Raw genomic sequence first — 23,152 nt, 5'->3', positions numbered from 1 at the left:
AGGTGGGGAGAAAAAGGAATATTCTCTTTCCTCAGGGTTCCGCTCCCTCCACAGGTCACATAGTGCCAGCTGGGTTATTAGTTTAGAGAGTACTTTGGCTGGGGGGGAAGGACGGGAGTGCTTAGAGTCGGACCTGTCTTTTCGGGGGTCTAATGTGCAGTTGTGTTCACCCCCCCAAATCACTGTGCAGTCTACATAGGGGCCAATCCTAGAATAAAGGGAGTGGAAGAATGCTGTGGCGTCATGGTTAGGTGCATACGTGCTAATCAGACATATCTCCCTCCCCTCCATGGTCCCCTGTACCAGTGCCATCCTGCCTTCGTTGTCTGTCTTTGTGTTCACTACTCTAAAAGGAATGGATGGGTCTATCCATATCAGGACCCCTCTAGCGTATGAAGAGTAGGGGGATCCAATTAGGGTTCCACGCCATATTTTGGCCATAGCCTCTTGTCTGTCCTTTGTTAAATGTGTTTCCTGCAGCATGGCGATTCCCACCTTGCATCTACGCAGGTAGGTGTATATCCGGCGTTGTTTAACAAAGCTATTCAAGCCTCTGACGTTCCACGTTAAAACGTTAATGCTTCCTGCCAGGGGTGTCATGGTACCTGTAGATTGTCCTCTGCTTGGGCCCAAGCCTTACAAGTGATATTACTGTTGTGAAGTGTTCCTGTGGTCTCGGTGTGGTCAGACTAAAGTTCCCAACATGGGCTTTACCCCCTCGTGTCCCTTCCCTCATTGTATTCAAGACTTCTGTAACAACGGGTCCCCAAACTAAATCACATCAACAAAGTCAACCCGCCTGTACCCTCTCACTAACAGCTGTTGGACACTACTGTTCAGGGCCCCTAATGAGTGAGGGCATAGGACACTGACAACAGAAATCTTGGGCACCTAACCTGAATTGGCTGGCTGGCCTCGACTACCGAGTATGATACACACTGAGCTAACAGCGGATACCGAACTGTTAAAAATCGGCAATGTATTTTGCATTTGCCATACTGCATGCAAGCCAGGAAACCATTGTGAAGCGTGTGGCATACAGAGGTAAGAATGGAGACTGCGCCAATTAAACCTGGTATTTTCATATTGTATCCCAGCCAGGAAAACCTAGCCACTACAAACAACTCACTACAAAGCCCTCACACTATACCGATGCTGCAAAACACATTTCTAGACTCTGTGTGAGGAAAATGCAATAATGGCCCTGCTATCTGATTATGTGTTTTTAAACTTTTCACTTCAATATGTCTTTTACACTAAAAGCAGAAATGCAAAAATATATTAAGCCATTTGAGCAAAGTCACACACAGCACAGCGACCCCCAGTAGTCATTGCTGGAGGTTCACGTCCTGTTCAGATGGTAATGCACTATTTGTGTGAACATTAACTCAAATGTCAAGCCTTGCCCCAGGAAAATGTCTTTGTCAATAGGACAGCATTTTTCAAGACAAACACTTCTGAAAGCTGCAGGCAACTACGCAAGAGTTTCACCCTTATAATTCATCATCAGTGCACTAAAGCTTAACAGCCTTGTGATTGGAGCATTGGGTTATGGCTCTTGAACTGGGGGTGAACGTCCAGTGATGTCTACGGTGTACTGCTGTGATGTGTGTGACTTTCACATTTTAGGTGGAAGGTTTTTTTTTTCAAGCCAAAATAACATCAGTCATTTTAAGAAACTATTCAGACCCATTTTCAGACTGCGCGTCCCTACCTTTGAACATTCAACAGTTACATGTTAATACGATTTGTTTTCTTAAAATGCAACTCTCCTCTAGAAATGTGGACTGCTTTCCAAACGTTATATGTGATCCCTGCTCAAAAGATTTTACATGGTCTTTTAGATATGATATATGATTGGTTATTTATAACGCGCTTAACACCCAGAGGTTTCTAAGCGTGGACCCGGGGAACAAATCTGTGTTGCTCTGTGTCGTCTTGCTTCCAAGGCAAGCACGTTGCCCCTGAGCTATGCGCCGGAGACTATTAAGACCGCAATTGCAGACCAATATTCCATGTATACCATTCCTTCAGTCAATGAAGTTTCAAATGTGCTGCTCCTTTCTTTCTTTGCTTTGAGAGTGAATTGTCCAGTGGGGTTTTCTTTACTAATCATTTCACTCTGCACCATCTGATGTAGAAGTCCATTGGACCTGGAAAGCTATTACATTGTTCCACGACTTCATAATATTTTCAGTCAGTCCAATAAAAGCTATCAACACCTGCGTCTTGTATGATTTTACTGTGTAAGCTGTATAGACATCATATAGCCGGGGGCTGCGTTTAATACCAATTTGTGATAGACATGGCTCAATGATGGTGTGTTTAAGTGATCAACATCTTTGGATATAAGAGGAACGAGGCGATACATCACAGACTTTGGTGAAGTGGAGACGCTGGGAAGAGAGGATCCCAGAACTCCTGTTTTCAATATGATATCTTACCACATTACTTCCATTTGTGAGTGTGATAGGCAACGGTGTTTGTCTTCATTGTATATGATTCCATCTATGTGCCTTCAGGCATACTGCCAACCAAGCACAGGTACATATCGGTGTTTTATTTTTTAATAAGACGCACATGAGAAACGTTTTAACAGTGTAGTAACCAAATGGAAATTCATCATTGCGGAAAGGGAGCAAGATTACACACCTATGAATGCCTCCGGTATCACGCTGGAAAGCCAAGAATGTACACTGTCGGCAAACTGCCTTGAGTAAGTGCAGGAGCAGCCTGAAACACACGCTTGGATAAATAGCATCTAATCAATAAATATGTTCTGGGCACGCACTAAGGTGTTGAAGTTTCTCATTTTAAATGTTACTTGTGTAGGGTTAGCAGAATACTACAAACTACAAACGCAGCTTTGCACTGAAGGAACTAATGTCACCCTTCAATAGAACACACACATTCGACACAGTGCAGAGGCAACATCTGCTCCCCTCTCAGGGCTCTCTGCAAACAAATTAAAAATAACCCTGCCTGTGTGTACCTTTCTCAAACACGCTTGATAGCAGGCCTGTGTCCTGCATAAGTAGATATGGGAGCAGAAAAGAGTCTGTATGCTGTTGGAAATCACTTCCGTATTTCGTATTTATTTTGTATTTGTTAAGCACTGCTCGCCAAAGCTCTGTACTAACATCACATCACAGTACAGTAAAACAGATGCACTTCATGAAGTCAAATTCAAGAAGATGAGCCCTGAGAGCAGAGCGAAACAGTGCTTAAGAGGTCATAGGGCGTAAAGTAAGCGTGAGAGCGGTCCAATGTAACAGAGCCAATAGAGAGAAAGAACGGAATCGAGACTGAGCACAATGGGAACACGGAACGGTTAAAAGATTGAGACTGAAGTGATCATGAAGGAACATAAAAAGAGACCAGCGATGCGAGATAAGGAGCAGCATCATTATAAAGAGATTTAAAAACCATACAGCGAAAATTTAATTTCAGCTGAGAATGGAAAGACAACCATCCAAGAGACAATAGTGACGAAGAAATAGACTCACAAGGTGAAAGGCTACATAAAAGATAAATAGAGGAGTTCAAAATAGACTTAAAAGGAGCCAGGCGCGAAGCTGGAAGATCAAAAAGAATAGAAGAGCAATAGCAAAAGCGAGAGAAGATAAGAGACGAGATTAGACATTTAGCAGCCTAAAAGGTGAGAAATGGCCTAGCCTTATAAATATTGAAAAGATGAAACCAACATGTGTGTGAAAGTAGAGAAATATGGCAAGTAAATGAAAACTCAGAATCAAGATAAAGAACCAGATTACGGGCAGAAAAGGAAATAGGAAGCGAAGAAGGGGGAAAGGAAATAAAAGCAGGAGGAGGAGGAACAGTGGAGACAGGAATGAAGTAAACTTCCATTTTAGCAGAATTTAAAACAAGATACTGATCAGCCATCCAAGATTTCATGGCCAAAAGGCAGGATGACAAGGAGTGATGGATTGCCGGAGTAAAAGAAGAAAAGGAAAGAAAAAGTGTCTTCAGCATAAAAATGGCAAGACATCCCAAATGATAAAATAATAGAAGCGAGAAGAGAAGTATAAAGAGAAACAGAAAGGGACCTAGGACGAGCCCTGGGGAAACCAATGAAGAAGTGAAACAGACACAGAAGATCAAACTGGGATCCTTTGAACCTTCCTCCGAATCTGTCCCCTGTGCTTTCACACAAGGATCCCTCTGCCTGCTCTCGATCAACCACTCTTCAACATCTGCTAGAGACCCTTGAGAGACCTTCTGAGATGCCAAGAGCTTGTTTGTATTCTTATGTGGATGACACACGTCTGGCTATGTCTATGTCGCCCACCGAAGACGTCAACAGTGAGGTTTTCATTGGTGGGAGATTGTTTTTTATTTAATTTTTGTATTTTATTTATAACACTTGGTGATCACAGTACAAACTCTTGCCGTGCAGATTACGATTGTGTACAATTATGTTTACAATAAAATATTCTGGTATTCAGGGTTGTCCAGGCTTCATGAATCTTCTTCTTCCTCTGCCCTCACCGCATTCCAGGGATACTGTCTGAACTCTGACCATATTTCTTTAGGGCTGCACTTGGATAGCAGTAAGGTCATGTACACCTCCTGCATATCATTAGCCCATACTACATCCATCAACCATTCATCGGCTGCGGGTGACCTCTTAGTTGTCCCATCGTAACCCCAGGTTCAAAAATCTTCACCTTACTTCAGAATTCTTCCCTACATAACCTAACACACAAACCTGGGGCGTCATGTTTGCGTGCTGACCAATCACCAGCAACAATATATGACATACTTCTTCCCACCCAATATTGAGGCATTTTAGGACCTCTAACCTCTGCAAGAAATGCGCCCAGATGCCCCCGGGCAAGCCGCGCAATATAAATAAACCAAATCCAAATACAAATACAAATACCTGTGTACACCATATGCAATACTCCCACACATCTAGGGCACCTGCGCATACATTCTCTATTAAATAGCTTGATTCTGGCTGGGGTGTAATGGAGCCTGTTAACAATTTTAAACTGTATAAGCTTAAATTTGGAGTTGTATGAGATCTCTTTTGTCAAGCCATAGATTCCGGACCATTGCTTCTCTGTAAATTCAACAGCCAGATCACGCTCCCATTTTAACTTAATATCCAGGCTTTTGACCTTTATCTCCCCAAGTGTGCGATTATACAATACTGACACACATTTAGTCCTCCCATCCTCTACGGGTTCATGTACATATGACATCCCTGGGTTTATCTGTGGCTCTTCGTGGAAGTTCGGCCAACAGATCTCATTTGGTAATAGTACATCCGCTGCAGGGTCGCATTGCCGTCTACACGGCTAATGTCTTTCCAGCTCCTGAACTTTCCCAGGGATTATAAGTGTCCCATTCTGTCTGTTCTTACCTTCATGCCGTTTTTTTGTATTGAGGCATCTAAGGTTGGTGACATGCTTGACATTCCCCACAATGGCGCCCGCCGCCCACCTGTCATATGGGAAACACACTCTTTGCTTCCGCAATAACTTCTTCCAGGCCTGCCTTCTGGCCTTCGTCGGGTCTAGCCGTCCCCCAGTGTATAATCCCCTCCCAGTATCAGAGTCTGTAATGGGGTCGTACCTGCAGCACATTTCTTCAATTCTACATGTACACAGCATACATACCCTGTGCCACCAGCTAATACACCTCTAACTGTGGGTCCATGATGCCTCCCTCCTCTCAAGGGCATGTCATTGCCACCCAATTGCGCCTGGCTACCTGATTTCCCCATACAAAGGATGTGCAGGGAGATAGTATGTCCCTGGAGGCGAAAGCATTCGGCGACACTCTGCTATGTAGCCTGAATCTGAAAAGAGGACTTTGAAAGGAGAAACCAGATATAATACTAAGAATCTAAAAAGATTAGACAGCAGAGGGCTGTAATATGGTATAAATTACTTAAAACAAGGAGTAAAGTGAAAGTTATTTCACAAACAAAGGAAATTGAAACAAGAATAAGTTGTTTTTTTTGGTAATCAAGAATGTGTTAAACTCTCCTGAAGAACCATTGCAAAATGTGATGGGGAAACACGTGTAGAGAGTATTTGAGAGTAATTGGGAATTGAAAGAAACTATATGGAAAATTGATACACAAACCATAAGGATATGCTTGAATGTGAAGTTAACATGTCTAGTTTACAATAAATGGAACTATGGAATTACAGATCTGACTATTTGGAATCATTAATCTGTTGAACCTTACTCTTTATTTTCATCAATACTCACCGAAACAAACTCAATACAAGTGGTTGGCGCATTAGAGTAAAATTATAACTCTTATCGCTTTTTCAGTTTTTTGATTGCTTCTGTGTAGCAACCACACATGGATTAGAGTTTTACTCATGCTGACAACCTTATAAGTAAATAAGCGATCAGTTTGACTACATAAAATTCGTCGCCAAGGCAAGCTCTTTTTTTTGGTTGGTTGCAAACTTGTCAAACTAGAAATTATATCGTGCCTCCTATTGCTATGAATATATGTATATTGGCCTACGCCAAGCTGCTAACAAGCTGCTTATAAACTACATGCGAATAAACTCGCATTGCAAGGTCCTGACCTTAGAAATCATGTAAACTGTCATTTTGGGTCAAGCCGCCATTTTAGGTTTTCTTGCTCTATAAAGTCACCATGTGAGCTAAAATGGTAGCCTATGTTATTCAGTTATTCAGGACAGAACTCGATTGTCATGACCTCTGTACAGCTAATGTATAACTTGCCTGCAGGCCACTTGTTAGGGTCATGAGCTGAGACCTTGTCCTTCTGCTGACCTGTGTGCAATGGATTACCTGTATCACCGAAACTGATCTATAATTGAATGAGAACACCTGCTTAACTACATTGTATAAACTAAGTCCTGCATTGTAATGTAAGGCCGAGAGCATACATTATTACCATTTCTTCTTGTTAATGTATAAACCTAAGATGAACTAGATTTGACCTGGCAAGGTACCCTAGAGCAGTAACTTATTTATGGAATGGTTAACCTGAAGAAAGGCTGGACAACAGGCTGGAGAAATGTATAAAAAGCCTGACTGCTTCAATTAATATTTGCACTCACTGAGCACACCGAACCACGCCGGAGTTCGCTGTGTTGTACTGAGGGTCGATAGCTATCTGAATTTTGTTGTGTTCTTTTGTAACTGGATTCAGTATAAAATAAAGTACGTTGTATGTTCCTTTGTAACCTGTGTTTGGTGTGTTTCCTTTTTGGTTACCCTGCCTCATATTATATCCTTGTTTTCACAAACTCTCTATTGTCCCTGGAAGTAGTACGTCCTGGTCAAATTGGAATATTATTAAACAAGTATAGTAATTTGAGCAAAACAATCATTTTAATGCGAGAGAGCCTGCCCATCATGGACTTCGGGATTTGGCTCCACCTATGTAGTTTTGTTCTGAATTGCGTGATGTATGTACTGTAGTTGTATTCAATGATCTCCAGGGATCTGGAAATGACAATGCTCGGGTATTTTATGTGGGTCTTCATCACTTTCACCGCATGCACAACAGCTGGTGACAATTCTGTGTCAGTGAGGGGGAACACCTGTTTAGGCGCCATCCTGCATACCTCCCAAAATCTTTGACCACTTTCAGTATTGCCGCTCCACTTTCAGCTGGCCTGTGTATGCATAACAGAATATCATCTGCATATAACGATATCAGCGTGGGACACCCCCCTACTCTAGACCACATGCACTATATATGTCATGCACTAGGTCTGCCAGCGGCTCTATACATATTGCAAATAGAAGCGGTGACAGGGGGCACCCCTGCATTGTCCCCCCCACTAAATGTATTACAGGTGACAGCATCCCATTTGTGTTCACTCTTACCACAGGTCTTGTGCATAATAGCTTCAGCCATGACACAAAGCAGGGTCTGAACCCACAATTGTCAAGTGTTTGGAACAGGAATGGTCAATATACTGTATCAAAAGCCTTCTGCATGTTGAGGGAGGTGGCCACTGCCCCCGACTCAGGAGCTACCAGCGAGACTACGCTGTACAACCTGCGCAGATTTAAGGCTGTGGCCCTCCCTGAGATAAATCCGATTGATCCGTAAAGTGTCTCATCAGCAGAAGCAGTCTGTTTGCTATTACTTTGACAAATAGTTTGGCATCAGCATTTATTAAAGATAATGGGCGGTAGGAGGCACTCTCGCTTGCCACTTTGCCTGGTTTAAGAAGAAGCGTGATAATGGCCTCCCATACCGATTCTGGCAGTACCTGTTGCTGCTCAAATAACGGTTACAGCTAGAGGTCCGAAACTGTTACTGCACCTCTCAAAACATGTGTATGTACACCCTCTATCAACTAATCCAGTACAATGATCCACTACAATCAAGGGGTATTGTTGCTCTGCTTGCAATCAAAGATTGCCTGGCTGCTCAGCAGCGCCCTCGGTGATTGTTTTCTTTTTAAAGGTGGCTGAATATGGATGCACCAAGACAGAGTTTATGCTGTTGGGACCAAACTGCACTGCGGGAGCATGCCTTAATTGGTACCTTTTATTTGTAATACATATAACATATTGAAGGTTATCTATCAACAAGGGGGATATATTCCACCAAGACAACGCGAGTGAAGATGAGGTCACTCAGAACCCTTCCCCTTTCCTTGAAAAAGCAAAGCAATACCGGGCCTCCTACCGCCCATCCCCGCTATCCAATTCTTGCCTCCCACATTAAAAAAACGGAAATAACTGCTGTTATGTGACAGTGCCCACTGCCGCTGCGCTTGCCCCCATACTGAAACACTTAATAGCTAGCATTCTCCCACTCTACCCAACTTCTATCTAATGTTTTCCCCTAGAGGAACTAATACAAGGTGTCCTGCCACTGACCCCCACTTCCCTCTCCATCTGCCCCACTCACTTCCGCCACAGCTTAATGACAGGGCAGGAGCCATGGATATATCAGCTTCACAGAGCCGTGGAACCGATGCTGAGCACAGTGATGGACCCTGAAAACGTGGACGCTGCAGGTCTGTGAAAGTGTCAGACTTGTGGCTCCATCACTGTCAAGGCTCTGGTCTTTAGTGTAGGCAGTGGGCTTTCTCTGCTTCGCTTGGGTCTAGGGTGACCTAGGGGAGTCAGAGAAAATGAAATATTTGCCTGCTGTTACGTCACAGCAGTGCATTATGATTTCCATAATCCTATGGAGGAGGATACAGCACTAAGAACATTGATTCATTGCTAATTGGTTATGATGTTGGTGTTTATAGTTTCTATTGGAAGTTATACGCAACAACATCATGACCAAATGGTGAAGATCTTGAGGTATGTTTGGAACACTGATCCGAGTCTGGCTGTTTAGTTTACCTTGGTTTATCGGCGGTCACATTTCAGACTCGGCCATTTTGGATGAGCTCTGCCGTTTATACCTAATGACCTACAGCCGATGCTCGCGGACGCTCATAGCTCTTTGCCCTGGCTTCCAATTTGATGTAATTCAAACTGCTTTACCTAGTTGATTAGTGTCTTCACAGCTGGTATCTGGAAAGAAGGTTTTTGACTTTCCTCCTTAGATGGACTTTTGTAACCTCAGACGAGGCCTTGTTGCTCATCCCTACCTTATAGCCAAACTACAGAGAGAACCTTGGGCTCTGTGGGCCACCAACTGCTGGGATTCCTCATCATTCCAGCTATATGGCCTGGTGTGAGAGGGGGGTTCGCTGTTCAAGCCCCTGAACTTTAGAACACCCATTCTTTGAAGATTGTTCGCTCCATGCTGATTACCTTCAGAAATGTAGCCACCATGTACCTATTCAGCTAATTTCAATCAGTTTTGCCCCCAGATCTCACATTCCTAATTGTTGTTATGCCCCCCAGCATGTCTCCAGGCCTGCGCTCATTTTGGTGACAGGTAGAAACAGATCCACTCTTTAATGCGGGGCTTTTCCACCTATACAAGACCACTTACATTACATTATATTCATGCAGGCTTTGCAAAGGGTGTCCCTCTAGGCATTTTATGCTGCGTCAGGCTTGCAAAGGGGACCAGCTCCACTGAGGCACCTCCCCATAGCAATTAAAAGGCAGAACAGTTTGCACGCAGCGCGCTTCATGAAGAGCCCAGGCACTACAAGAAAAGAAGAAAATGACCAGTCAACCTAAATGAGCCCTCATCGGCGAAACATGTGTCTTTTTTGTCGATTTGTTGTAGCTTTTGGAACCAGCACCAAACTACACAAACCCAATTTCTCTAACATTCTTCCTCAGACATCATACCATTGTGCGTAAATACAAAAGCACAATTCAACCCCCGTTCCCCATTGTGTGTAGAAAGGTAACCTCTCTGCCCCCTCCTCTCTTTTGTAGTGTAGGTAGCAGTTAATGGGTGAGGCAGTACCTTCCTGGCTGCAAAAGACCCACTGCAGGGAACAACTCACACCTTGAGCTAATCCATTACCCTGGGAAGGACTGCCCTTAGTAGATGTTTTTGCTTTGGTTCCATCATTTAGCTCTGGCACAGAGCCTTCCTGGGATATAAGTCAGAGACGCAGCGTACCTAGCACGGTCCCCAGAGACTGCAAAGTCAATGTTGCAATGTTATTGGAATCACTTTCTATCCCACCACCCAAACTCCCTTTCTGCCACTGCCGGCATGCTGCTCTTCACCTTTCTGCAGCTGCCGCCCTACCTTTAGGGTAAGGTGCTGCACTTCTGAGGACTCCATAAGCCACCTTCTATCTTTTCTGCTCCTTGTTTCATCATGAAGAGCCACCTGCATGGTGGCAGCATGACTCTGATACCAAAGTCCTGCTGCCACCTCAAAACATGGTGAGGTTGGAGGGGGAGGAATGTGTTTTCTGCCTGTGTGAGGAGAGTTTGGGGCTTGTTAGGAACAGGAGTGTAGGCCTCTAGGAGGAAGAAGCAGAGATTCTGGCCCATGCCCCACCCAAAGGAGCAACAATTCTGGCCCCTGCCCTGACCAATGACTGATGCCTTTTTATCTGCCCAAGGTGGGCATAAGTCACAGCAGGCCACTGAGCACATGACCTGAGGATGCCAAAATAAGGTTATAGGTGGTTCTCAGCCTGCCAGCCAGCATACCAAGGAAGGCCAAAATGGTGACGTCTGCCCTCAGATTCCCAGTAGCCCTTTCTCTGAACCAACGGTTCTTGCCGCCCATAACCCTTAAAAAGTAGTCTTAAGGCAATTTCAAGACTTCCTCTACCCTACATCTGGGAGCTCGCAGCGGCTTGTTTTGTTGTACATGGGATGCACAGTATCTATGGGAGAGAGAGAGAGAGGGAGAGAGAGAGAGGGGGGGGGTGGACAGTGGCATTTTAGGCTTGTGAAACGAGGATAGTGGCGGGAGAGCAGGGTTCAAGGTTATTTTGCCTTGTAAGGCCTACTGCCCCTTCTGCTGACTAACTGACTCCCTTCTAAGATATCCTACCACCTTACACTAGACTCACATACCCGACACATGGCAGCCACAGCCCTAGCTTCTAAAGCACATCACCACTCACTGAACAATGGCTAAGCTCTCCTCTTAAGCGCTATGACACTCTCCCACATCTGTGGCTAACCAAACTCAAAGCGCTGTACTCTTATCACATTCCGGTCCTCTGCCCTATGGATAACATACTCTGCCAAATAATTCTGAGAGGATGGAAGACGGCAGATCCCATTGACATAGCTGTGTGGCTCGTTGAGATGCATAATCTTGCAGAGATGGAAAGAGTGCTTTACCGAAGAGATAAAATAATGGCTGAGTTTGAAAAGATTTGGGGAACATTTCTAACGTTATACTGATCAGTTGATTACAAATGTGAACCTTGAATTTTGGGGGCAGAGGAATGGATTTGATTTTTATTGTATTAACATAATCAGATATATCTAATGTGTACTTGTGATTTCATTGTTGTAGATCGCTTTGTATATAGTTAAAACTAAAATAACATTTTTTTAAAAAAACATTCTCTGCCAAATCCATAAACAGCAGGAACTGGAAACGTACAAACTGAACCCATGAACACCATAGGTTTCACATCTCCCCCTCCTACGTTCCATCTAATGACTCTCTGCTGCTTTCCTTACAGAGCCAAGCGCATCGAGGCCACTAATTGCAGAGGGGCGCTTTTCAAGATCATTTACATTACGTTCTATCACATAACAGCGGGCTGGGTGCAGCCTATTTTAAACCCAAGCCAGTTTCTAGTGTCTTTACCTATGCGTCCAGTATTTCTGCATCGACATTTCTGCATGTGTGTATGCTATCATGTGTGTATATTCGCAGGGGGTGAGAGCCTGGACGTGGTGCCTTCCCGACTCCACCCACAATTGCGCTACAAAGCAATTCAGTTTGCAGTATCATCTTGCTGTGAATTATAAGTCCTCAATCATAACAAATGAAAAAAGGTTAAAACAATATATAATTCTGGAACAGCATTTGTGTAATAGGAAACATGATACACAACCCTTAGTTACAAAATGTACGGACGTGGAGCTAAGCTGTTGCATTTACTTCTAAAGTGAAGATCCCTGCTGGCTGGCCAAGGTCTGAAGGCCCTGCTAAAGAGAAAATAACACTCGCCAACTTCTGGCCCTGCATGAAAGGGAAGCGTCAGCGGCACATGACGGCTGACAGACAAGAAACATTGATATGTAAAATGGCGGCCTTTATGTCTCGGTGACAAATGAAGCAGTTAACATAGACCTCCGGCACAATGAGTGGAGAGAGCCTGGGCAGATGCTCCAGGAGCGCAGGATCTCCTTCCACAGCCCACACGTGGAGCCTGATGCGACCAAGAATCAGTGAAAAACTGCTACAGGCACATTCATTATTAGTGTGTGCTATTAGGTGGCGTTTGCGACACCTATATCCGAAACTATTTCAAGTACAGATATGAAGAAATGGCATATGAGGAGGGACACGCAGCTTGTATGTGTTGTTTGGTTATGTCCCCACCCACTGACTGCCCATTGACAGGCTAATCCCTATGGCCAGTTCCTGCCCCTCCATGCCCAAAACACCTCCTCATGGGCACTCTTTGAGCTAGCTTTTATCAAGCCTTACAATCAAACGTTGCACTCAAAGTGCCTGCAGTGTTTTCACAAGGCAGTATTCTCAGAGTTAATGACTTAATTGAAGTTGTAAATGCACTACTGGTGTAATTCAAATGTCATCTCCAGGTCTGCCTTCAGCCCCTCGGTTTATAAGCACTATGCTTGTCCTTCCCTGAAGTCGTGTTAAAAACAAGCATTGGCAAAGCCAACAGTTTTTTCTTTTCTGTATATTAGGCACTGCTATTAGATGTGCAGGTACACACACTATTTTCTCACCTGCTATCATCAATGGCCAGTTAATACCATTATGGCTGAGCCTGGCAAGTGCCTTTCCGACGTCTACACAAAGCCCAAACGGTTAGCATTGACAATATTTGTTGCATTTGTTCCTAACTTAATGCATGTTCTTATTGTGGATGGCATGTGTCCACTTCTTCTGCCCTTCCGTGTCAGGTGTGGAAGCCTTTTGTTTCTTCACTGGCCACCCAGAAGGGGTTAGTAAGTACTAAGGATGCTGGTGTGAGAACTTGTGCTGTTCTCCTTACAGGAGGAAATGCAACATACATGACACAACATGCAACATAGTGGGATATTTCAATGCATGCACAATCTCTCATTGGGCAACCCTACATGCTAGACCTCTCCTGCCCCCCCACCCCCCATCATGCATATGATATGATAGGTTATTTATAATGTGCTTAATAACCAGAGGTTTCTAAGCCCGGCCCAGGGATCGAACCTGTGTTGCTCCTTGTTGTCTTGCTTCCAAGGCATGCACAGTGCCCCTGAGCTATCCTCCCGAGGCAAGGCATGACGTTTAAAGGCATGCACAGATACACAGGTAAACGCACACACACTTTTGGAAGTTGTGTTAAGCGCTTTCTTCTGCCCTCTTCCTTTCTGCATCATCCCTCATGCTGCCTCCACAAGCATCACCCCTATCATGCACCCCCTGTTAGTGTGGGCCCCAGGAATTAATAGTCATTGGACAGCATTCTCAAATCATATTATTTGCCCCAATGTTCGCAAATTAGTCTAGAATTAACCAATAACTTGTTGATCATTATGTTACCTGTTGGATTTTTTGGACTACACCTCCCATGATCCTTCAATATTCACTATGCTGGTTAGGGTTAATGGGAGTTTAAGTGCAGAACATCTGGTAAGCTACACTATGAGTAACAAACAAATAAAGTAAGGCTATTCCTTACCCTTAAACAAATATCCATGAGCACAATCTCCTCAGTACATGCACCAGCATACTGTCAAGCCTCATACCTCAACTGGGTCCCTGCAGAATACAACTGTAGACCCCCAAACATATACCTCACAGTTCCTCACTAAGCACAAACTGTCCACCTCTGACCCATAAAAGTCACCGACCCATAGCACGGCCCAGATCTCAACCATCCAACCAATGGACCGAACCTGCCCTGGAAAGAGCTCTGACCAAAACCCCCACTGCAAACCTCACATCCGGGGATCCTTTAGGGACTTCTTCCGGGTCAGAGCTTCTATAGGATCCCCGGAAGATTACATTTAAGGCACCTGTGGCTGAAACAGGGGATGGCTGGAGCGATCCTGGGGGGGTACCCCCAAACAGATGCTGCCTCAAATGCAACCCAGAATCAGAGGCTGTGCAGGTCACACTTTGGGGCAACCCCTAAACAAAGACTCTCAAGTTCACATCTCAGATGTTACCCAAAATCAAAGACTGCTCGGTGCACGCTTTCGAGGTAACCCCAAAATAGAGACTGCTCAGTGCACACATCAGAGCTTATGTGCAAACGGGTGTTGTCCAGAGCACATCTCAACTCGAATGTAACCCAACATCAAAGGCCATCCAATGTGAACCTTAGATGTAATGACAAGACAGAGAAAGGACTGCCCAGTGCATAGGTCACATCAACAACGGACTGTCCTCAGGTGCAAATCCTAAATAGTGGTTATCAGAGTCACACATCGGATGTAAGGACAAAAGAGAACCTGTCCAGTGCACATCTCAGTTGTAACCCAAAAGAGAGGCTATCCATCCCACAAATCAGATGCAGCCCAAAACTGCCTATCATACATCGGATGTCATGACAAACCATAGGCTGTCCAGTGCCTGTCTAAGATGCTACCCCAAACAAAGGCTACCCAGTGCACACCCCAGATGTGATGCCTAATCAAAGACTGCCCAGTGCACACACCAAATGTAACCCCAAAACAGAAACTGTCCAGTGCACACTTCACACGTAAATCCAAACTATAAACTGTCCGGTGAACACCTCAGATGCTGCCCAAACCCGGAGGCAGTCCAGTGTACACCTCAGATATACTCCCAAGCCACCAGCTGTCCATTAGACACCTCACACGTACACCTAAACCCCAGGCTGTCCAGTGTACACCTCAGATACAAACCCAAACTTCGGGCTCGCCAGTACCTCACATGTATACCTAAACCCCAGGGTGTCTAATGCACACCCCAGAAGTACATCCAAATCCCAGGCTGTCTAGTGCACACCTCAGATGTACCCCCCAAACTTTGGGCTGTCCAGTGCATACCTCAGATGTACACCAAAACCACAAGAGGTTTAGTAACACCTCGATGTAAGCCTACACCCTCGGCTGTCCAGTACACACTTTATATGTAAATCTAAATCCCAGGCTGTCCAGTGCATACCCCAGATGTAAGCCTAAACCACCGACTGTCCAGTACACTTCTTAGAAGTACACCTAAACCCCAGGATGTCAGGCACAATAAAAGGACCCGACCTTACCCCAAAGTGTAGGAAGACTAACACACACAGCCCAGACAAGTAGAAAGAGACACCCCATATCTGACCCCCAGCGTCAGCATATCGCCCACTGCAGCACCCAAGCCCATTTAGAGAGACTGCCAAGTCAACGCCCCAGGTCCACTCTCTCAGCACTGACCGCCTGGGGAGACTTCGTGTTTGATGAGTGTCGGTCTGGACTGTTGCTCGGCCAGGGGTCAGCAGGCGCTGCCTTTGTGGCCCCTCTGGAGAGCAGCGAGCACAGGCTTCGCAGCTGCTCAACCCTGCAGCTCAGCGTCCCCCCAACAAGCCTGCAATTTTCCCAGTGCAGGCACAGAGCCCTTACCTGCAGGATGCGCGTGGCTATTGAGCGCCGCTGCTCTGGCGAGGGCAGTTCTGTCCCTCACCTGCCCTGGCCTCCCCGCACCTCGAGTAAGGGTATGACGTTGCTCCCTCAGGCTGAAGCCTATGCCTGCTGGAGAGCCCTCGCTCTCGGGTCCACTCTGCTGCTCTGGTCTCTGGAGGGTGTGAGGCGAGGGGCCCGTGGCTGGAGGAGGGAGGTGGCGTCTTCACAGGGCACCGCAGCTCGTCCCCCTTTCTTCTTGGACAGCTGTCAGGGTAGACTGCTTTCCGGGCAGCATGGAGCGGCTCTTGTTGTCCCCACGCCAGCACATTACGTGTCTGCTGCAGGGCGGGGAGGTCCTTCAAAGCTCACCCCAGCTCCTCTGTGCTTCACTTTTCTTTCTAGAAATGAATTCTGGGTTGGAGACCTCAGTGCCAAATATAATCACGTAGAGCAATGTTCCCTCCCTCCCCCAGATGCCTTCCCAAATGTCTGCACTCCAGTGCGATCCTGGACAGCGGCGCACAGTAAGGAAATGATTCAACGCGCTGGGACTCTTGATTATAAACCACAAAATGAAGTGCGAACGCGACGCATTCCCAGAACCCTCTGCACGGGCACGGGCGGGCGCCCATCACTCCCTCAGTGAGAGAGATGAACATTCCACGACATCAGCATTTAAGCAAAGGAAATCACTAATACATATTTCCATATACATTGGCAAAGACATTAGGTCTGGCTTCTTTTTATGAGTGAGAAGCTTTAGTGTGTGGACTGGATTCTCCATGAATGTACCTTGGTTCTAGGATTTGCAAGTCTTGTGGGCCGCCTAATTAACATGTGTATTAACATCAGGTACATGACGTCACGCGCAATGACGTCACATAAGTGACACGCGTCTTTAATCTTACAGGAGGCCATGAAAAGTTATTGCTACTTTGTGACATGCAATATGTGAATGGAAATTGTTATTATTATTCTTTGTGAAATACTATGGGACCGATTCATCGAATCGGGTGCAGAAAAGGCACAAGGTCCACGCGCCGAGAAGTAGTCTGCGCGAACCGTGGCACAGAAAATTCTTTGCGTGACACACGTATTCATGGATTCCCTGAGGCATCAGTAGCCGTCGCGCGAGTAACAGCAAGCTGCGCGAGTAACGCCCCTGACACACATCCGCGCACAGTAAAAAGCAAGTGAAATGCCTGAAACGGCGCAAGCCTCTGCGCTATCCCTGGCCCAGCATACAACCCCCTCCAGCTAAATTGTGCGAAAACACACTGCGATCCCCGGCCGCACCCCATAGAAAACGCGTGCCCTCCCACGCAAGGCCGGCCTCTACACAACCCAAAGCGTGCGACAACACCCCGCGATCCCCAGACGCACCCCATAAAAAACGTGTGCCCTCCCATGCAAGGCCAGCCCCTACACCAGCCAAATCGCACAACAACACCTTGCAATCCCCGCCTGTAACCCAGCGTAATTGTGTCAAAAGACACTACGATCCCCGGCCGCACCCCATAGAAAACGCGTGCCCTCCCACGCAAGGCCAGCCTCTACACCACCCAAATCGCGCGACAACACCTCACAATCTCCGGCCGCCCCCATGCATAATCACGCAAAAACACTGACGATCCCCGGCCACACCCCGTAGAAAACGCATGTCCTACCACGCAAGGTCAGACCCTACATCAGCCAAATTGCTCCCCAAACCCTCGCAATCCGCGGCATGCAGCACCCTCCAGACGGGACACCCACACCCCATCCCCCATCACTCGTGACCCCACCCTGCAGGCAGCCCCCTCCAGCTGGGACACCCCAGCCCCCATCACCCGTGACCACACCCTGCAGGCAGTCCCCTCCAGATGGGACACCCCCACCCAAACCCCCATCACCCGTGACCCCACCCTGCAAGCAGCCCCTCCAGACGGGACACCCCAGCCCCATCACCAGTGACCCCACCCTGCAGGCAGCCTCCTCCAGACGGGACACCCCAGCCCTATCACCCGTGACCCCACTCTGCAGGCAGCCCCCTCCAGATGGGACACCCCAGGCCCCATCACCCGTGACCCCACCCTGCAGGCAGCCCCCTCCAGACAGGACACCCCAGTCCCATCACCCGTGACCCCACCCTGCAGGCAGCCCCCTCCAGACGGGACACCCTAGCCCCATCACGCGTGACCCCACCCTGCAGGCAGCCCCCTCCAGATGGGACACTCCAGCTCCTATCACCAGTGACCCCACCCTGCAGCCCCCTCCAGACGGGACACCCCAACCCCAGCCCCCATTACCTGTGACCCCACCCTGCAGGCAGCCCCCTCCAGATGGGACACCCCAACCTCATTACCCGTGACCCCACTCTGCAGGCAGCCCCCTCCAGATGGGACACCCCAGCCCCCATCACCCGTGACCCCACCCTGCAGGCAGCGCCCTCCAGACACCACAACCCCAGTCCCATCACCCATGACCCCACCTTGCAGGCAGCCCCCTCCAGACGGGACACCCCAGCCCCATCACCTGTGACCCCACCCTGCAGGCAGCTCCTCCAGATGGGACAACCCAGTCCCCATAACCATAACCCCACCCTGCAGGGAGCCCCTCCAGACAGGACACCCCAGGCCCATCACCCGTGACCCCACCCTGCAGGCAGCCCCCTCCAGACGGGACACCCCAGTCCCCATCACCCATGACCCTGCCCTGCAGGCAGCCCCCTCCAGATGGGATACCCCCCACACCAGCCCCATCACCCATGACCATACCCCCATCACCCATGATGCCACCCTGCAGGCAGCCCCCTCCATATGAGACACCCCAGCCCCCATCACCCATGACCCCACCCTGCAGGCATCCCCCTCCAGATGGGACAACCTAGTCCCCATCACCTGTGTCCCCATCCTGCAGGCAGCCCCCTCCAGATGGGACACCCCAGCCCCCATCACCCATGACCCCGCCCTGCAGGCAGCCACCTCCAGATGGGACACCCCAGCCCCCATCACCCATGACCCCACCCTGCAGGCAGCCCCCTCCAGATGGGACACCCCAGCCCCATCACCCGTGACCCAACCCTGCAGCCAGCCCCCTTCAGACAGGACAACCCAGTCCCCATAACCGTGACCTCACCCTGCAGGCAGCCCCCTCCAGACAGGACACCCCCACCCCAGCCCTCATCAACCGTGACCCCAACCTGCAGGCAGCCCCCTACAGATGGGACACCCCCACCGCAGCCCCCATCACCCATGACCCCACCCTGCAGGCAGCCCCCTCCAGACGGGACACCGCAGCCCCATCACCCGTGACCCAACCCTGCAGGCAGCCCCTTCAGACAGGACAACCCAGTCCCCATAACCGTGACCCCTCCTGCAGGCAGCCCCCTCCAGACAGGACACCCCCACCCCAGCCCCCATCAACCATGACCCCACTCTGCAGGCAGCCCCCTCCAGACGGGACAACCCAACCCCAGCCCCCATCACCCGTGACCCCACCCTGCAGACAGCCCCCTCCAGACAGGACACCCCAGCCCTATCACCCATGACCCCACCCTGCAGGCAGCCCCCTCCAGACGGGACACTCCAGTCCCCATCACCCCTGACCCCACCCTGCATGCAGCCCCCTCCAGATGGGAAACCCCCACCCCAGCCCCCATCACCCATGACCCCACCCCCATCACCCATGACCCCACCCTGCATGCAGCCTCCTCCATATGAGACACCCCAGCCCCCATCACCCATGACCCCACCCTGCAGGCAGCCCCCGCCAGATGGGACACCCTAGCCCCCATCACCTGTGTCACCACCCTGCAGGCAACCCCCTCCAGATGGGACACCCCAGTCCCCATCACCGGTGACCCCACCCTGCAGGCAGCCCCCTCCAGATGGGACACCCCAGTCCCATCACCCGTGACCCCACTCTGCAGGCAGCCTCCTCCAGAAGGGAAACCCCAGCTCCCATCACCGGTGACCCCACCCTGCAGAAAGCCCCCTCCAGGTGGGACACCCCAGCCCCATCACTCGTGACCCCTCCCTGCAGGCAGGCCCCTCCAGATGGGACACCACAGTCCCCAACACCCATGATCCCACCTTGCAGACAGCCCCCTCCAGGCAGGACACACCAGTCCCATTACCTGTGACCCCACCATGCAGGCAGCCCCCTCCGGATGGGACACCCCCACCCCAGCCCCCATCACCTGTGACCCCACCCTGCAGGCAGCCCCTCCAGATGGGACAACCCAGTCCCCATAACCATAACCCCACCCTGCAGGGAGCCCCCTCCAGACAGGACACCCCAGCCCCATCACCCGTGACCCCACCCTGCAGGCAGCCCCCTCCAGACGGGACACCCCAGTCCCCATCACCCATGACCCTGCCCTGCAGGCAGCCCCCTCCAGATGGGATACCCCCCACACCAGCCCCACCACCCATGACCATACCCCCATCACCCATGACGCCACCCTGCAGGCAGCCCCCTCCATATGAGACACCCCAGCCCCCATCACCCATGACCCCACCCTGCAGGCATCCCCCTCCAGATGGGACACCCTAGTCCCCATCACCTGTGTCCCCACCCTGCAGGCAGCCCCCTCCAGATGGGACACCCCAGCCCCCATCACCCATGACCCCGCCCTGCAGGCAGCCACCTCCAGATGGGACACCCCAGCCCCCATCACCCATGACCCCACCCTGCAGGCAGCCCCCTCCAGATGGGACACCCCAGCCCAGCCCCCATCACCCATGACCCCACCCTGCAGACAGCCCCCTCCAGACGGGACACCCCAGCCCCATCACCCGTGACCCAACCATGCAGGCAGCCCCCTTCAGACAGGACAACCCAGTCCCGATAGCCCTGACCCCACCCTGCAGACAGCCCCCTCCAGACAGGACAACCCCACCCCAGCCCCCATCAACCATGACCCCATCCTGCAGGCAGCCACCTCCAGATGGGACACCCCAGCCCCCATCACCCATGACCCCACCCTGCAGGCAGCCCCCTCCAGACGGGACAACCCCACCCCAGCCACCATCACCCATGACCCCACGCTGCAGCCCCCTACATATGTAACACCCCAGCCCCCATCACCCGTGACCCCACCCTGCAGACAGCCCCCTCCAGACAGGACACCCCAGCCCCATCACCCATGACCCCACCCTGCAGGCAGCCCCCTCCAGATGGGAAACCCCCACCCCAGCCCCCATCACCCATGACCCCACCCCCATCACCCATGACCCCACCCTGCATGCAGCCTCCTCCATATGAGACACCCCAGCCCCCATCACCCATGACCCCACCCTGCAGGCAGCCCCCTCCAGATGGGACACCCTAGCCCCCATCACCTGTGTCACCACCCTGCAGGCAACCCCCTCCAGATGGGACACCTCAGCCCCCATCACCCATGACCCCACCCTGCAGGCTGTCCCCTCCAGAGGTGACACCTCAGCCCCCATCACCCGTGACCCCACCCTGCAGGCAGCCCCCTCCATATGGGACACCCCAGCCCCCAGCCCCCATCACCCATGACCCCACTCTGCAGGCAGCCCCCTCCAGATGGGAAACCCCAGCCCCCATCACCCGTGACCCCACCCTGAAGGCAGCCCCCTCCACATGGGACACCTCAGCCCCATCCCCGTAACACCACCCTGCAGGCAGCCCCCTCCAGATGGGACACCCCAGCTCCCATCACCCATGACACCATCCTGCAGGCAGCCCCCTCCAGATGGGACACCCCAGGCCCCATCACCCATAACCCCACCCTGAAAGCAGCCCCCCAGACGGAACACCCCCACCCCAGCCCCCATCATCCGTGACCCCACTGTGCAGGCAGCCCCCTCCAGATGGGACTTCACCTCCAGGCTGTTTCCTGACATAGTGACACATCATCACTCCATCGATTGTAGTTGTGCACCTTGACTGCCATGTTGTGACACCAGGCAGAATATCCACAGGAACATGTATTCTGCAAACCAAAATTGAATGCATTTACCTGGGCCACATCCATGAGTGTGGCTTCTGCTAAAACACAATTGCTGTCCGCAACCATCTCCCAACATAGACATGTAACAAGTTAATGCTGAAGTGAGGCCCTGCTGGCCATGTGACAATGTCATGTCATCAATCCCCAGGGAAAAATAATACTACAATGACAGAATCAACAACACCCTCAATGTGTGCCACATGAACGAACACTTGCCAGGTGTCTCTCAGCCTGAGCCTCATTGAGCTGTGATTACTATAAGAGATTTCCTAATAAACACATCACTGTACGCCCATGTGTGAAGAACATGGCAATCAGACAATGCACCATGCACAAAGACAGCTGCATTGGGCAGCCAATGTGTAAATACAAAGAAATGCCAATATTGTATCCCAGTGTAAGAGGTTGAACAACACTATAAATGATGATAACTGTATAAACACATGCAAGTGAAGGGGAAAGCACAACATCTGTGTCACACAGCATCAAGCACATCAAGTGCCAATATCCCAGACATGTAACACTCCCCCAGTCACCCCACCCACCCCCCTCACAAACACAGTGAGGTCCAATAAACAGTGATGCTGCACATGTGAAAGGAAATGCTATTTGCCCGTGCACACACAAACTCCCACATCACACACCACCACCAGTCCGCCACATGTGTATACTCACCCGGCAAATAAACCCCAAACATGACACATGCAAGTAACCAACCACACAAATGACTAAGAATGGCCAGAATCAGGGTTACTAAATAGACTACCAAACAGGCACACTTGAAAAATAAATGTGACTGTGAGAGTAAAAAAATAACTATATTCAACAGTTGTATTACTCACAGACTGTAAATAAAATGATCAAATATGTCCATGTAAAAATAGAAAAATAAAAATTTCCATGTGGATGAAAATATTTACAGTAAAAAGCATGAAAAATAACAGGAAAGCATGGTTAACAGGAACACACAAACACACACTAAAAAACTATGTACAAAATAAAACATGGAGGATAGTCCAGAGTCCACTCCAAATAAAAATAAAAATAAAA

General features: G+C 49.5%; 1 protein-coding gene across 2 annotated transcripts in view; it reads right to left on the bottom strand.

Moving 5' to 3' along the window:
* Positions 1-16,631, bottom strand: part of MATN2 (matrilin 2) — a 606,908-nt gene extending 590,277 nt beyond the window's left edge. For both annotated transcript variants that reach the window (XM_069621407.1, XM_069621408.1), the window contains exon 1: positions 16,141-16,631. The gene's annotated coding sequence lies outside the window, so the exon portion shown is untranslated. The remainder of the gene's footprint in view (positions 1-16,140) is intronic.
* Positions 16,632-23,152: the final 6,521 nt, after the last annotated feature.

Source organism: Ambystoma mexicanum, chromosome 5q (assembly GCF_040938575.1).
Source record: "Ambystoma mexicanum isolate Mex_15411 chromosome 5q, UKY_AmexF1_1, whole genome shotgun sequence".
NCBI classification, from domain to species: Eukaryota; Metazoa; Chordata; class Amphibia; order Caudata; family Ambystomatidae; genus Ambystoma; species Ambystoma mexicanum.
Note: the sequence above shows the minus strand (reverse complement) of the source record. Positions and strands in the feature narration are given on the sequence as shown.